Raw genomic sequence first — 18345 nt, 5'->3', positions numbered from 1 at the left:
CCATCTTGTGCCGATCAAACTATATTATGTTTGGCATTTTACATGATTTTACAACAGGCTGCTAGTAACAAAGTCTCTTGAAACACAATCTAAAATGACTTCTTTGCTAAATTTTCTGTTATGTGCCTAAAGACACAATATTGGTTTGTCTCACCAGTTAGGTGCCTTTTTATGGTTGAATGATTCATAGGTCAGTGTTAATTGGCTTAAAAAAACATTCCTCTGAAAATGATCAGGCACCAATATCCAAAGAAAACTCTGAGGGACCTTTAGAAAGCTTGGAGAACTATTCCTCAAGACCACTTTGAAAAAAGAACAAGAACATATGGTTCCTTCGAAGCAAAAATGAAGAAATGATAGACGACTCAAGACTTTTGCACAGTAAATATAAAGATATGTATCTTTATATTTATATAAACATATGTATCATTTACGACTTTCTCTCTCTCTCGCTCTCACACACACACAAATAATTAACAAAAAATCTGGCTAAAGGATATTCTTGGGCACAAGAGAACTATTTATATGGGGTTTGTGTTGCTTATTAAATTTAACATTCTGTTTTAAGCAGGCCTGAGATAAAAGCTCCTCCAAACATGCCTCTATTGTTTATATGGATAAAAAACACAAATCTGTGTCAACTATTTTGGGCCAAGAGAAAAAGAAATGAACTGCAGTCAGTCTGGCCTGGTCTACAGGTGTTCTTAATGGGAAGCAACTCAATGCTACAGCACATAAGAGAAAGAAAGCAGCAATTTTGCAGCCAGACATGCAACAAGCCATTTATGTGTCTCAGAAAGTCAGGAATGTCTTTCCGTCTGAGCACGCTGTAGCTAAGAGACATCTAAAATAATGGCTTCAGTTGATAAAAGTATAATTTCAAGGGTGCTGTGATATTCACAACTCAGATGGCTTAATAATTACTATTTTATGTATGCTGTATGAGCCACAGGTAATAACAGCTCAGATCCAGATCTCGGGTAAGTTTGTCTCACAAGACAGAGCGGAAATGTAGTGAGCATTTCTAGTGTGCTAGCCCTGTGATTTAAGAATACTGTTCTACTTTTTGCTCATAAAGCGCAGAGAGCCATAGTAAGAAAAAAAAAAAGAAAGAAAATCATTTTCAAATTTCAGCCTTACCATAAAACATACCAGAGCACATCAGAATAACTTCATTTAATATATTGATGGACAGTTTGAACAGTTTCCTTCACTGAAAAGAAGCGCTACATTCAGCCAATCAATAGAGAGCTGCACATTTTTCCACCAACTGATCAGGGCGCTTCCAAAGTGAGCCCTCAGGACAATGGAGGATTAGAAGAGTTGCACAAACGTGGCGTGTAAAAGTCTGTGGAAAAACATACTGCACATCATTCTTCTTACAGGTGTTAAGGTGAAGATCATGACACTAGGAGCAAGGTGTGCTGTGACACTAACGCGAAACAGTTGAATAAAGAAGAACATTTTACAAAGGATTGAAGCAAACTTGGACTGACTGGAGTATGAGTGAAGAAAGCAGGTGAACACTGTGGCTGAATCACAAGATAGCAACTCTACTGTGAAGTAATGGAGGATGGCCCACAACTAGCTAGCGTTTTTTGTGTTTGTAAGCAACAAACATTTTTATAGGTCAGTGAGGAAGCCACCATCTATCACTATGTAATAATATGTGAAGACCGGAGTGAGTTAACTGAACAGTAGTAATAATCCTGTAATAATGAAGTTATAAGAAGCCCATCAAGTGCCTTAGCTGCACACATGTCACCAATACAGAGCAGAGGTTTCTTAGCAGGCATCAACTAAAATATTCTTCCTCGTGTTTCCGGGTTTGCTCTGTGGGCAGATGGAGTCAGGCTTCATTCATAGAGCTCCTTTTCATGCACTATGTCTCTCTCCTCCCACCCTGTAACTGAGCGCACCCACAGGGGTGGCACTGAAAATACTGCAGCCTCTAAATGGAAGCCCATGAGGAAGACTGGCTGAGTGATGAATTGTAGGAGGTAAACTATAGTTTGCTATTCATGTTACAAAATGACAGGGTGTGTGCATTACCATACGCATTTGATGTGGTGGAGTTTGGATGCAGTGTTTGATCCAAGTCTGTCTGCAACCACCATATGATTGTAAAAGAGTTTATGAGCATTAGAGTTTGTTTTATCAGCTTCTTTCACATATAAACATGACCACCCCACTTATGCTAATACACAGTTTGCGTACATGGTTATCCATTTCCTAAAAGTTCCGAAGAACTTCTTAAGAATTCACCCCAAACTAAAAAGACCCAAATATTGAGTTTATACAAGTTCACTTGTACCCATACTGTCAAGAGATTTAAAATGATGGGTTGGGCTACTTACAATCACAGATGTTTATACAGGCAAATGTTCAGTATACTCATTTAATTTTTGGGTGGTACAAAACACTGTAACCATACTCTCTTTAATTTGATACATGCACATTAAGAGAGACTTTCCCTTACTTACATTAAATGGACTCATTTTTTTGATACTTTCTACAGACATGTATTGGGCCACCTACACATTACACCTACAGCATGATGTCACGTTCTTTATCCCCTCCACCCATTGCCAGCTTTAATGGCTTACGTTTGTCAGCCAAGGATTTCTACAAGATTTTTTAAAGTGTCTGTGGATTTTTTTTTCATTTTTGTTGTTGTTGTTTTTGCCCATTCAGAAGAGTGTTTGTTAGGTCAGACACCGATGTTGGATGTTTGCAATCTCCATTCCGGTCTATCACAATGGTGCTCGATGGGGTTAAGGTCAGGGTTTAAAGCAAGCCAGTCAGCTTCTATGCCAAACACATTCAATCATGTCTTTATGGACCATGTTTTGTGCATTAGGCCACAGTCATGTTGGGAGAGAAAAAGAAATTCCCAAAACTGTTCTTACAATGCTTTAAGCACAGACTGGTCCAAAATGTCTTGGTAACCTGAAGCGTCCTTTCACTGGAACCACAAGACCAAGACCAAACTCAAAGGATAAATAAAAAAATACAATTAAAAACCTTTAAATTTAAGCTTTCAACTCCTAAAGCCAATGCAGGTTAAACCTCAAATTATAGTGAAATAACATAGATGGTAAATTCTAAGGAGAATAGCAGATACCATTAGAGGCAAAAATATTAGTAAAGTATTGTGAGTGTGAACAAATCTGTTGCAAGCTGGATGAACACAAAGCAGACTGTACACACTTACCAAGTTAATGTTTCTTCTTTCTTCTTCAAAATGTAAATATAATGTGCACGTTTTGAAAAATGCAAGCTTGTTGAGTTCTCAGTGTTGTAAGGTTAAAGGTCTGAAGGTCTGCTCAAGCTGTCTGCTACTAAACTTGGTTCTTGCAGGGGTAAGAGTTCTGTGGCCTTATGATGTCTCTCTCTCTTTCTTTTTACACACACACACACACACACACACACGCACACACGCACGCACACACACACACACACACACACACACACACACACACACGTACGTATGACTTTGCCGGTTTCAATTGAAACAATTCCAGTGTTTTTAGTTCACCATTTATGAGGGGAAAAAAAGACAGATCTGAATGTTTGAAATTGTTTTGGAAAAATTCTGTAATGAATAGATGAAAAATAATCAAAGGAGCAATTCAGTCGGTTTATTATTTTGTTACATACGAAGAGCAAAAAAAGTTAAACGAGTAAATAAAGAAACAAGACAGAGGAGAGAAAACCCCAACGATCCCCTCTGAGCAAGACTTGGGGACAGTGGGGAGGAAAAAGTGCCTTTAAACAGAAACCTCCAGCAGAACCAGGCTCAGGAGGGGGCAGTCAACTGCCAGGACTGGTTGGGGGTGAGATGTCTCTCCTTTGGAACAAGTGCAAGCGCTTTTTCTTCTTTTTCAGACACTTTTTTCTCCAGAATGAGGATTTTCAACTCATCGATTGTTTCAGCATTTTGCTTCTCGAGTTTCTGGTATCTTTGCTTCACTTCTTCTAACGTTGCTTGTGTTTCTTCAAGCTTTTCTTTCAGTTCTTTCGATGTTGCCTCGTGTCCTTCGTTTTGCAACTGCTTATTTCTTCTTTGGACTTCTTGAAGCGTACGCTGCAGGTCTTCATTCATTTTCTCTTGCTTTTGCTTTTGTGCCTGCATTTCTGTGTTTTCACGCTTCAAGTCATTGTAGTTCAACAACATCACCTTAATGTGCTGTGAGTTGTTTCTTGCTATTCCACTGATCCTATGCTGCATCTCTGAGGATCGTTTTTCCAATCTTTCCTTTTCTCCTTCAAGTTCATTTGTTTTGCCCTTCATTTTATCACAGAATTGTTGCAGTTGTAGGTTTTTCCTCTTAAAGTCCTGCAGAATACGTTTTTCTTCTTCCTGTCTTTCCTTCTGTTGCTCTTTTTCTTGAAGAAGCTCTTCATTGTTGCACAGTGTTTGATCAAGTCTGGCTTTCAGCACTCTGTTTTCTTCCTCCATGCCTTTGAATTAACGCTCCATTTCTCTCTGCTTTATGTCCTGTTCTTCCTTCTGTTGGAGGATTTCTTTATTTTTTTCCAGCGCTTCATAGAGCTTTCCTCTGAGCATCTGATTGTTTTGCTCCATGTCTTGGAGATCCCATTGGATCACCTCAATAGTAGCGTTTCTGTCTTGAAGCACTCTTTTTCTTGTTTTCTTTTTATGTCTGGCTGGCATTGTTGTTTTTCTTCCAGCTCTTTATTTTGTGCTTCCATTCGTCTGCACTTCTCCTCTAGTTGATTAATTTTGTTCTGTAGGTCGTAGTTTTCCTTCCTACTTTTTTGTAATGCCCTTTGAATGATTAATTTGCTGGCCACGCCAGGAAGGAGAGGCGGCGTAATCTTTTTTTTCTTTGTTGGCGTTTTTGTGGATACATGTTGGAGTCTGTACACAGGGACTCTGTAAAGGTTTCCAAATGTACCTCTGGTCAAATGTTTGAAGGCTACGAACACAACTGCTGCGAACAAACTGACTAAAAATTGCTGATTCCCACTCTCCTTTCTGCATGCAAAGGGTCTAAGATCCTTCATGATGTCTTTGTGACATCATCACTCTGTAAGCCAATGAGATTGTCACATAACATTTTGGAATGGGAATATTTTTTTTAAACTGTCAAAATGAACTTAAAGAAAACACGAGTAACTCAGTTATTTAGCTAAGCCCAAAAATGTTCTGGAAAATGTTCAACAGTGATCAACCAAAAATAACCAAGCCGATGACTGACTCAGTTTGAATCACTCTGCCCATTTTAGAGGATAAAAAAATGACATTTTAACTGCACACTACTTGCTCATTGTTCCTTGGCAGTGTTCATCCTGTTCCTCCTTGCACAAAGGAGATACAAGTCCTCCGGATTGCTTAAGGGTCTTCTACAGCCTGTCTTCTGGAATCTCCATCGTACTCTTGAGACTGTGCTGTTAGTCACAGCAAACCCTCTGGCAATGGTATGTATTGATGTGCCATTCTGGAAGAGCTGGAATATCTGTGCAACGTCTTTAGGGTCCAGGTATCAACTCATGCTGCCAGTAGACACTGACATTAGCCAAATGAAACTAGGCGAAAAACATTGAGAAAAGATGACAAGGGACAAAATGTCAGAGGCCTCCAACTGTTAAACCATTCCTGTTTTGGGGGGTTGTCTCATTGTTGGCCCTCTAGTGCACCTGTTGTTAATTTCATTAACACCAAAGCAGCAGAAAGTGATCAAAACCCCTCTGCTAGTTAACTGACCACATAATTATCCCACTACTAACTCACTCGATGCTACGTTCCAAATCAAAAGACTTTTTTTCGTGCGTTGCAGTTGCCATGTAGCGAGTTACACAGGCAGCTGGAAAATCCTACGACTCCTTTCAGGCATCAACATTTCAATGCAGTGATAACACCATAAAGAGTAAAGTAAGTGTGAGCATTCACTGTATTTCACTGTGATGGATGACATGTCAAGCAGCTTGCACGTTTCTGCAAGCTGGTGCTCATACCACTCAGTCATGACTTGTGACCAGCTGCTGCTGAAAACACAGGAATCACAGCAAATTCAAAGCACACTTTAGAAAAAGTCTTAAACTAAAATAAATACAATGAAACACAAATGCCGACAAATGCTTTAAATAATAAATAAAGGCATTACTTAGTATATGCATGAACAGTATTTGGACTGTGCATTGAATGTTTACTTTTTCATTTTAGCATGAATTTGAAAAAAAAAATATGAATGTAAAAACATTTTTTTACAAAGTAACTATTGACTACATCATAGCTCAGAGGGTGAATGAGTGTCCATGAGTTGAATTTGTCATCCTGGCAATCAATTGTGATTTTGGCCAGCAAACTTATTAGCTCATTGTCAGGAACTGAATGAAAAAGGGTTGGATGGAAATGTTAGGTATCATGCTGCTTTTATGTTTAGTTGCCCTGTTTTGTTTAGCCTCTAACCCCTCTGAGAGTTTGATGAAGAAGTCCCAAAATCAAAACAAGTCATCAAATCCTGAACCCCAACCAGAGCTGTCTGTTTTGTACGTTCTTTTACCCTGTTGGGTCTGTGCAAGTTATCCAACACAGGGCCCCAAGGTAAGCTTGGGGTAAACTTCAGCTGCACTTCAGTGTTCAGGTATGCTGCAAAAAGTATGTCAGAAAAATCTGATTTATATAAATATATTCTTCTTGGTTATTTTAGCGTGAACTGCCTAGCTTTGGAGGTATCCACTGTGGACATATGTGTAACTGGGTCATAAATTACATATTGTTATAATTAAACAAAATGTGACCCCAAACCGTTCCTTTTAAACCTGACTTTTAGGACCTCCAAGCGTGTAGTTGTGTTCATTATCAGTTAGAGCCCCTCCTCATTCTTCTTCTTCTTCTTTGGTGCAACCCTATAAATACAGGGTACCCCTTTGGCCTCTCCCCTTTTCTACACTTCCCCTGTGGGAGAGGTTGGTGTAATTTCTTTTCCAACACTGTAAAACACACATATACTGTATATTTAGCCACCCTGAAATTTCTGATTGTGTTTTTAGTTCAATTTTATCATCATTATGCCTGTCTTTCCTAGATGCTGTAAATGTGTAGTACGTATGTGCCGCGTATGTGTTATAGGCACAGTTAACGCTAGCATGAATAGATAATTCTGGCTAGCTTGGAAGTTGTGGTGGGTTGAGCTAACCCTCTTCCCTACTGTTTGTATTTGGTTGTAGAAGCTGGAGCGGGCAAGTTAATTACTTGGAGGTCTTTCTTTCTTTTACCTTTCATTGTCAGACATAACGCAGGAACACACCGGTTACATATGCATTCTCTTGAGTGTAACTGAGGTAAAATATTGAGCCAATATAAGTTACTCATGTTAGTTTGCTAGCCAGTTTTAATTAGCATAAGCTCAGTGGCTGCTCAGTTCCAATGCTGATCCTGGACCATCATTTTTTTTATCACATGTGAAGAAGGTGCTGGAGAGACTAGCCTTGACTAGTCCTGAGACCACAGTTGAAAAACACCTTTCAACACTCTATAGTTTGCATACAGACCAAATCTGAGAGTGGATGACCATCAACCTGCTGCAAAGAGCTTCTCTCCATCTATAAAGTAACAAGTGAATGGTGAGAATGGCTTTCTTTGATTTCACAAATGCATTTAACATGATCCAGCAGCAACTGAGAGCTGAACACATCCACTATCTCGTGGATCACTGACTGCCTGACAGACAGGATGTATAAGTGGAAGTAGGAAGTGCTCTGCCTGATTTTGTGATGTGCAGTAAAGAAGCTCCACAGGGAGAGCTCATGTGTTGTATCAATTCCTGTTCACCTGGAACACCTCAAACTTTGAGCACAAGTCCGGGTCATGCTATCTTTAGAAATACTCAGATGATTCTGCAGTGGTTGGATGCATTAATGATGGGCAGGAGGAGGAGTATGAGCACAAGTGGATGATTTTGTGACGTTTATTGTATTTATTTTCTTTAGAAAGAGGGGCAATACATATTAATGAACATCTTAACAAATGTAAATATGCCAGATTATAGCCTTGGGCTAATTTCCATCTGCAGACCCTCTGGCAGGTTGGTGTTAAACACAAGTTAGTAAAAACATGCAAAGACACTATTTACAGATCATGTGACAAGGACAAAAACAGTGATCACATTATACTAAAAACACTAAGTGGTCTGAAAGAAATCCTCTGTGAATAAGAACAAAGAGATGATTAATTTCAGAGGGAAGAGAATAACCACACAGTCTGTGTTAATCCTGAGACAGGATATGGATGGATGGGGTGCCTGGGCACTGATAGCAGGCTGAAAGAGGAGGAGCGGGTCCTTCAGTGTGTGCCGCAAAATAATTACGATTTTCTAGTATTCAGCTGTTATGAGGGAAGTGTACTTTGCTGTGGTCTGCTGGGGGAGCAGCATCAGATGGACTGAATAAATGATCAGAAAGGCTGACCCTGTGATTGGTGGCAAACTGGACACTTCTGAAGCTGTGATTGAGAGGAGGTCACTGACAAGCTGTTAGTTTATGGAGAATCCTGACCAGCTGTTGCACCACTTACTGAACAGGCAGCAGTCTGAAACAGCCTGATTCAGCTCTGCTGAGGACACATAAAAGAAATCTTTCGCTCGTTCTGTCACCCTCTACAGCACACTATATCTCTCTGGCAGAGAATGATCATTATTATTATCTCTTATTTATATCTAAGATCTTATGTAAACTAATAAGTAACGTAAGGTTGATGAGTCATCACAGGATATTTAAAAGATTATCATTTACAGGATTTTTTTCCGAGTTGACTGACACTCTTTTTACTGTGCCCACTCCAACCTCTGTTTTACATGTGCTATATAAATAAATTGGATTTGGATTTCAAAAGCTATGAGTTGGAGAATTCCAGCCTGACAAGAGAGTTAGTGGAGACTAGCAGACACGACATGTAAAGAGGTGGGAATCTTTCTCCATCCTTCCCACATTACGACTGTCCTTAAATAGCCCTGTGACTTTAACTGCATGGGAAATCTCTTCCATATCACTTCAGTACTGTTATGGATTGTGAATCCCAGCAATCCGACACGTGGCTGCATAGAGCATTTTAGTGCATGAAAAGAGCTAATGTATAAGACCATTTGAAGCTTAACAATGAGTCTAACGTCCCAAAGCAAAAAATGATCATGTTATGAGAAGAAAGATGTGTGTGTACTACCATTAAATCAACGCCTGTTTTCTGCAGCAGTGGTTTTGAGCACAGCTGCGAGGCCGTATCTGGAATCTATCAGATTTGTGAATGGTCTCCGTATGTGCCTTTTGTTCCCAATGCCACGGAAGTCTCACTTGGTATATTTTGTGAGGTGTTTAAATTATGTCAGATCAATGTGGAGGGTTTTTGCTCTTTTCTTTTCTTTTCTTTTTTTCTTTCTGGAAAATAGTTTTTTGATGGGACTGAAATCGCTGTTTTCAATAATTTTTCTCTGTTTTCTAGTGTTGACAATCTGATTTTTTAGGGAAAAGCCTTTGAGGTAATGTCAGAGTGAAGTAAAGATAAAATCATGCTCAATTATTGTGTTACATAAAAAGAAACAGTTGTTGCTTTATCGCCGAGACACAAATCTGTGGCTGAAACAACCTTTAAGGGACATGAAATGCCTGCAGAAAGTGGAAGATGCCTGCTTTAATCCAGCTGTGTGCCTACAGTCTCAATGTGGTCCAGTCAGACTCTGGGAGGTGCCCTTGCATTAGAGAGATAATTAGCAGTTTGGGGCGGGCGCAGGCTGAACGGGCAGATTGGGATGATGTGGCCTGACAAAATATCAAACAGGATGGCAAAGCAAAATACAGGGTAAAAGACCTTTTTACTAAAATTGTCAATAAAGGACCTTTGAGCTGAGCAAAGTGCTGTGGCCTAGTTTACATTTTGGTTTCTATTCAGAAAGTACTCCCACCATTTGCTAACATTGGACATTTTAAGGATTATTTTCTTTGGTTCCTATTTTGAGTGACAGAGAGCACAAATATACTTGTAATGCACTCACCAGACACTTGAATGCACGTACATGTTGCTTCTCCCTCCTTGAACTGCCTTATATCTCCATCGCATAGATTCAGCAAGATGCTCGAAGCATTCCTCAGAGATTTTGGTCCACATTGACATGACAGCATCACACAGTTGCTGCAGATTTGCTGGCTGCATGTCCACGATTCTGAAATCATTCGAGCTTTGTGGGGTCAGTTATTGCTGCTTTTCACCTCAGACCAGTTGAAAACTATTTTCCAGACTTCTGGCATCAACAAGGAATTTTTACCCAAAATAAATAAATCTTTTTCAGATCATTCTCTTTAAACCGTACAGATGGTTCTGTGGGAAAATCCTATCAGCAGTGATTTAAGTGACTATGAACATCAAATTAAAAGTCATTTAAATCACTGATGCTCCGTTCACACTTCAGCAGGTCATTGTGACCAGATCTACAAGCCTAAATGTTTGGAGCTGATGCCCCGTGATTGGCTGATTAGATATTTGTGTTAACAAGCAGTTGAACAGCTGCATCGAAAAGTGGCTGGTGAAGGTATACTGGAGACTATCGTGCAACGGGATCATTTTACATGACAAGGGAAAGACCTTACAGTATTTTAGAGACATTTCTCCCTCGAGTAAGCACTTAGTGACAATGGAGAGGAAATCTCCTGACCCAAATGTATCAGTGACATTTGATATGTTTTCATTATTAAAGTTTAATATATGCAATTCTAATGATTTTTTAAAGTAACTCCCTGACTAAAAAAAAGGCTATTCAACCTCAGCTGTATGTATTTGACACTAATCAGTGAATGCAAACACGTTAACACAAACATCATGTTGAACGTGTTAAACATCTGCTAAAGATCAGATCTCAGCATTGTTGTTGTGAACATTCTGCCATTAGTGACTCGCTCAAAGCACTGCTGTGACTAACTACTTCCTGACAGAGGCAATAAATAAATAAACTCTCAGTCCTGTTCAAACGAAGGGTAAAACTATCATGTAGACTTTAAAAGGAATTCAAATCATTATTGCAGCTTTTCTTCTTGAAATCTTTTCACGTCTTTGTTGTATTGATCGAGTCATATTCCAGGCTAAGAGAATCCGTCACCATACCAGCTGACTAGCGCTAGCATAAACCACAGTTTAACAGCCTTATGCCCAGAGCCCTCTGTGGTTTCCTCAAACCTCAGCATGGATGAAGATCATGTAATGGTGTCGAAGCACGCCACTAGGAGGAAGAAAATGCTGACATGTTACTGCACGTGTTTTGAGTTACGTGCTATAATGAAATAATAATTTGCTAAGTGGTAGTTATTGGTGACCTGGACATGAAAGTCATGTACAGCTTGTTTTCATTTTACTTGCTGAAAAAGGTGCAGCCCTTCATCGGTGCAAACGGCCCTTCCTTCACACGACTTCATGCATTTGGGCCGGACCCTCACTAATATAGCTCAGCCTTTAACTTTGACCCCTTTGGTGCTACTCTGCAAATCCTTAGATAGCATCTCTCTATGGCTGCTGGTTTTCACTGTTCAGGTCCGGAGGGAACATTCCTCACATTCTGCCTCAACCCTGGATTCCTGACCTCCCTTCACCCCTTGCAGTCTTCTTCCACGGTGGGTGACGCGGTGTTTGATCCCCTGCTCGCTTCTTGCCTTCTTTCATCAAGGCTTTCCCTGCATAGTCAGGAAGACAAAAGGAAACTCGTGAGCTTGTTTAAGCCTATCCAATGACAGTGCAGCCTGTACTATCATTAATCGCAGAGCACAGCTGAGGGCTGGAGTGGTGTGTGGACTGGCCAGACATAAATGATCTCTCAAGTAGCCTGTTTACACGATTCTAAATCAGGGGGATTTGTTCTTCAGTATCTTCTGTCTGCAGAACAGAAGAAAAGAAAGATTTTACGACTGCAGCTTTACTTTTTGGCAAAGTGATTTTGGTGTGTTTTAACACACAGTTACACTACATCGTTGTGACTTTAAAGCTCATGTTTGGGCTGATTCTGAAACTGCTTATCATGTAAAACCTAGTAGGCTGAACTTTACCATTTCCTCTCCATCACCACCCATCAAATGCTTGTTGGGAAATGCTGTTTAAACAACAGCTCTCCAGTTCATGTTATTTCCGTCTTTGCCCGGACTCCGATAAGCTGCAAGGACTCCTGAGAATGAGAGGTTAGCTCAGTACCCGAGAACCACTCTATGCCATGATTACCAACTTGCGCTATCCAGATCCACAATGTGCATCTTTAAATATCACATGCCACATCTCCTTTTTCTAAGCATTGTTTAGGCTCAAGGGGAAAACAGACATTATCCTAGAATATTTCTTACAAAGAGACTCAAACTATAGTAACTGTTGCGTAACTTATAATGACATTCAAATTATAACTTCATAGTACCTCCAATATGGAACATCTGCAGGCCACATGAATCTTCAGTTTTCACATGGCTTGATCCACTATATCTGTCAGCACAATGGCTTTGTAATCCACTCTGACACAAATTAAACGCAACACAAACAGCATGTGGTGCCTGTTGTGACTGGCTGAAACATAATTTATATGCAGTGTCAGCTTGGGACATTCAGTTCATCATTCATATGTCTGTGGGATGTTTTTATGGCGTCTCAAAAGACAGACTGTCTTGTTAAATGACTTAAACACAAGGTAATTGAATCTAGCAGAAGCAACCACCAGCATTGCTGGTTTGCAGTAAGCAACTACTTAGCAGATGCTTTAAAATGAAAGGATTTGGTATGATTCTGTTAGCTGTCTTGCAAATTTTTCTAGGTTAACTGAGCTGAATTGTGTTGCCTCGGTGGTTTCAATGACGTTTAGGCTCACTGTGGAAGAAATTCAAATAATCACATTACTAAAGAGTTACTGAACAAATGTCATTCCCATCAACATCGTTGTACTTTGTACACATGTTGCATACAACCAAAACCTGAAAGAAGACTTAGATGACATAATTATCTCTGAAGCTTTCGATAATATCAAAATCTTGAAGATAATCTCTGCGTTTGGTCTAACTGCTGCAATTTAATCAGCCTCAAATAGGAACTACAATACTACTTTCCAGCTATGGACTCTACTAGAGTAGTTTTGCATAATTTACAGTTCAAAACTTCTGTATATTGGACCTTGGTTTCTGTTTCTAGGCTGCGTTCACAACCAGATTTGTTTGCCGAAAGTGATCCACTGTAAAATGAAAGCTAAAAACAAAATAAAATATTTTTAAGGTAAAAGAAAAGGAAAATATTTTCTGTCTTTACATTAGTCTGTAATTATCATTATTATTATTACAAAAATAATCCTAATCCTAATAATAATCCTCCCGGGGCAGACCCAGGACACGCTGGAGAGATTATATCTCTCGGCTGGCCTGGGAACACCTTGGTGTTCCCCCGGATAAGCTGGAGGAGGTGGCTGGGGAGAGGGAGGTCTGGGCTTCTCTGCTTGGGCTGCTGCCCCCGCGACCCGGCCCCGGATAAGCGGAAGAAAATGGATGGATAGATGGATGGATGGATGGATGGATATTATTACAAAAAATTCCTTAATTTTAAAAGAATACATTGATACACTGTGCAGAACTTTTTACTGATTTTTTTTAGGCCGAGTTTTTGACTTACAGGCCTTACTTGGGCATAATTTGACCCTTTTATTTGAAAATCTTGGCCATGGTTAAAGGGCATCCACCACTGTACCAATATAAAGTCATGTGAAAAAGAGTTACTGTGTGCAGTCATGTGTAAAACTAAGTACATCCTTACTGTTTCCACAGCAATTAAGAGGGTAAGTAGCAGTCAGGTGCGGTTAACCACAAGTATTTGGTCAGTGATCATCAGCAAATGTGAGCGCCTCTATAAAAGAAAAAAAACTTTGGAACTTTGTTAAACTTGTTAAAGCTAATGAACAACTCAAACATAAGCACAAACACCTCATACTTGCCGTCAGGCATGGTGGTGGAGGGGTGATGATTGGGGCTTGTTTTGCGTCCACATGACCTGGCAACCTTGCAGTCATTGAGTTAACTTGATGACTGTACACCAAAGGATTCCAGAGTTGAGACCATCTGTCTGACAACTAATGCTTGTCTCAAATCATCCAGCAGGACAATGAGCAACAAATCTGCTCCAGAACAGCTGAAAGAGAAAAAAGTCCAAACTTCAACCTGATTGAAAAGCAGCGGTGGGATCTTAAGAGCGCTGTGCACAAATGAATGCTCTCAAACCTCAATGAACTGAAGCAACGCCGTAAAGAGCAGGTGGCCGAATTCCTCCACAACAATGTGAGAGACTGATAACATGCAATAAATATCACTGTTAAGCGTTGTTCTACAAGCTGTTGAATCATGAGGCGTGTTTAGTCCCATGGAAGTCTGTTTAATGTGTATTGACTAACAGGCAATAATAAATTGCTATTTATTTATTTCAGCGATTACCATTTCACACAATAGTTAAATTCTAGTAACAATCAGTCCTAGTTACTGGCAGGTGCCTCTGTGAAAGTCACGACTTACAACACACAAATATATAAATAGTGAATGTTTGTTGTTTGAATATTTACTGTGGCTTCTACACTTCTATAACCATGAATGACCGGAGCGAAAGATTGCTGCTCTAAGAGAGAGGCGAGCGAAGACTGTGTGCTTGCATTCCACACCAATCCGAGAGATGGCCTTTGTCAAACACACACATGCAAAGTTTCAAACAGACAGACAGGAAGAGGAAGGGATTCAGCTGCCTGCTCTGCATGCAACTAGCAAAATGAAAGCTAGGTGCACTCACTGTGAAAGGAATAGTTTGACGTTTGGGCAAATATGTTAAGTTATCTGTCACATCTTCATTGTGAAGCCAGAGCAGACAGTTAGAATACTTTAACCCAGGGTTGGGAAACGGGTAACTAGGTCTGTCTATACTAAAGTAACAAAGACTATTTAAAAATATATATAAAAGGAAATTTCAAAAAACAAACAAACAGACATGTCTCAATCAGCCCCACCAAGTCTGATGTGACATATTTGTACAAGCACAATAGAGGCATGTTATAGTGGAGTCTAAGTTCTTCAATGCTGTTTCCATGATAGGCTCTGGAAATACACACTATCCCACCACAGAGCCCCCTTCTGCCCTGTACATTGCCCCCAACCATGAAAGAGTCCATTTAAAGCATCAGAGGCTGGGCATGACCTGAGTTTACTGTCTAAGGGGTATTAGCCTAAATCCTTGTGTGTCCAGTCAGAGAGAAACTGGTCATGGGGAGTTGATGAGGACTGTAGGACCCTGTTGAAGGTGCAGAGCCTGCAGAGATTATTTTGCTCCAAAATTAGTTTGAATTTCTGGGCAAAAACACTCGTCACATATGAAGGAAGCGTGCGTTTTCTTATAGGTTTATTTGAATTTATTCGGATCGCTCTTCCAGCTGAAATGCTGTAAGGTTCTTTCTTTTTTTGTTTTTTCAGGTTGTCCCTCAAACTCACAAACAGGAGTCGGTGTGTGTAGTTTCCAGTATTTTTCTTGTGTGGGTAGAACCACGCAGGAAAGTATTTTGGTGGGCAAACTGGGGGAAAAAAGATGAAATACTGAAGAGGCAAGTAGAATTTCAAGCATTCCCCTAAATCCTTGTGCCTTCACTTTAAATAGCCAGGAGAGAAACTGTGTCTGGTAGATTAACATCAACATAAAACATAATTAATTCAACACAAACACCTAAGCAAGGTCACTTCATATCGCATTATAAACTATTATTGTAACATCTGACTAAGTAAAGCAGCAATTTAGCGAATTTTTCAAAATTTCATTTTTGCTCAGTTCAGGTCATATTTGGTCCATAAATAAGGATAAAAGTGCTAATTCTTTGCCCAAACAGGCCCGGATCTTCACACCTCAAACCTAACCATAATCTGGTAACTGGCACTAGGCCAGAACTTCCTAACTCTCGGTCCGCTGTTGAAAACACAGCTGAGTACCAGGAACAGCACGGTTGTGTGCTGGTCCCTTACAAAGCCTACACACAGCTTTGCAGACCAACACTGTGACCACTGTTACCAGGGTTTAGAGTCAAAAACTGCTCTTCTTCACATTTTTGCTGTTGTTGGTGTTTTAGCTCAGCCGCTGATGAAGTGAAGGAAGAATATACAAAGAATTGTTTTAAAGTGAAGAGGAAGAAAGTATTAAAAACAACAAAAACTTGCAGTAAACTGTCACCGTGTCTCTTTCTAAGCCAGGATCACTGTCACGTGACTTACAGATCTCAAGAGGTTTCACACACCTGTTTGGGCATCTTGGTCACGATCCTTACACCTGACCCTCACCGTGTTTTTTTGGGGGACTGCTCAAAAGTACATCTGCAAAGGTCATTCTGACAAATACCTACACAAACGCAGTACCACAAATCCCGCATTAGCCTCATTTAGCCTCAGCTAACTACCCAAATCAGGATATCTCCTTAGGATTTAATATCAGTGATTACAAATAGAAAACCCCTGCCTCTGGTCTTGTTCATGCCTTAATCACACGTCAAACACCATTTCCACAACACTGTTCATCACCAGACCTCACCTGCCTGTCCTGCTCAGCACTGACAAAAGCATTTATAGTTTTTTCTGTGCAAAGACCAAAACGCATTGTTGTTGTTGTTGTGCGGCAGGAGGGGGGAGCGAGCCCACCTTGTGCCAAGTCTACAAGAAATTTCATGAAGTAGAGGAAATCAGAAGACTACAGATTAAGTCTGGGAGATTTACAGGCTTGTTGTTGTTGTTTGTTGTCATGTTTTAATACCACACTGATGGCACAGCAGTAAGAACTTGCATACACTTTTCCAGAGGATGTTACTTTAAGTGGACACCTTCATATATGCAATGCTTTTTAATAAAAAAATACTGAAATACAGTTGACATATACTATCCAGATCAACTCAGCTCATGTGCCATGATTGTTATTGCTTTCTACTGCTTCCACCAACCAGTTTCCTGGCTGTAGTAACACATGTCGAGTTAGCAGGCATAAAAACTATCAAAATGAGCTTTGGAAATAAAACAAACAGTAATACTGTGTTTTCTGAGAGAGACAGAGAAGCAGTGCAGCAGTGATGGATATAAAAATAATAGATCTAACACCTCCACTTAAAAGGAGCATGCTGCTTCTATATTGAGCCTTAACGTCTCCAAATGACTCTGTTTGATTTTCCAATAAATCACTGAAAGGCTGCTAAGCTTTTTTTCTTTTGGGCTGAAATGAGAATCTTACTCTGCATCCCAAAGCTGTAAGTGTGTCTGGATGAGAGGATTGGCTAAATGACAAGTAGGAGCATCAATATCTCCCACGGGGGCCTCTCTGCATTTAAAATGTCCTACTGAGAAAGACAGGGGCCTTTTTCTAATTGTGTCATTTCCTCAGATTTCTTACAGGGGCAGCCACAGCCTTTCATCTTCATCTCTCTCACTACCTGAAACTCTTTTACAGTTTTAGTAGTCCATGCCCTGCTTTTCACCTCTTTCCTTAAAACCCATATGTAGGGTGGGGCTTGCATTTTATTAACGGTGCGATTGAGCCACCTCTGATATGTCAAACATCACGATTTCATCACAAATTATTAACGATCTGCATCTTTAGTCCCTGAAATAATGCTCTCAGCACAGTCAACAGATATTGAGTCAGTGCTCCACACTCCGCATTTTTTCTCTTTCTCCATGCAGCAGCCACATTCCCGCTTCCTCGGGCTGATGTGTTACACTGGAGAGGGGAGGGAGGATCGAGTGTCCGCCGTTCCTCCCATCACCTGTGAAATTTCAGAGCCAGGCCACGGTGAAAGGGGGTATTGTGTCCCCCTGATGAGGAATGCCCTCGCGTCGCTCGTCAAAGAAAAGGCCTCATTTGGCCAGGAATTTGGAGGGACCTCGAGAGGTGTAGGGAGATTTTCTCAGAGGTGGGGATAGGAACCTGGATGTTTTCACGAGGCTGGACAGGAGAAGGACAGATCTTAACTTGAGTCTCTGTGACAGTAACAGATTAGAATTCATACAATATAAACAAACAAGAACACTGTGAACTTGTTTTTCTTAGAAAATGGTCAGTTACATTAGACAGGTTTTTTTTGTATTATTAAAACACGCTTAGCTTTAATCACATCGCACTGTTTTGTTTAATAATAAAATACAATATAACTGTGGCTTAAGGGAGAATCTGGAAGTTACTGTTGAACCTGCTTAGAGCAGTCAGACTAATCAGAGTCTGATGTAGTGAGTATGCCACCTGCTGGTGAAAAATCACCACTAACGCATTATACTGCATAGAGCTGTGAATTTATTGTGCCTCTGAATGTTTTTTATAGCATTTAT

This window comes from Simochromis diagramma, unplaced genomic scaffold (genome assembly GCF_900408965.1).
Source record: "Simochromis diagramma unplaced genomic scaffold, fSimDia1.1 OVJJ01000271.1, whole genome shotgun sequence".
Classification (NCBI taxonomy): Eukaryota; Metazoa; Chordata; class Actinopteri; order Cichliformes; family Cichlidae; genus Simochromis; species Simochromis diagramma.
Note: the sequence above shows the minus strand (reverse complement) of the source record.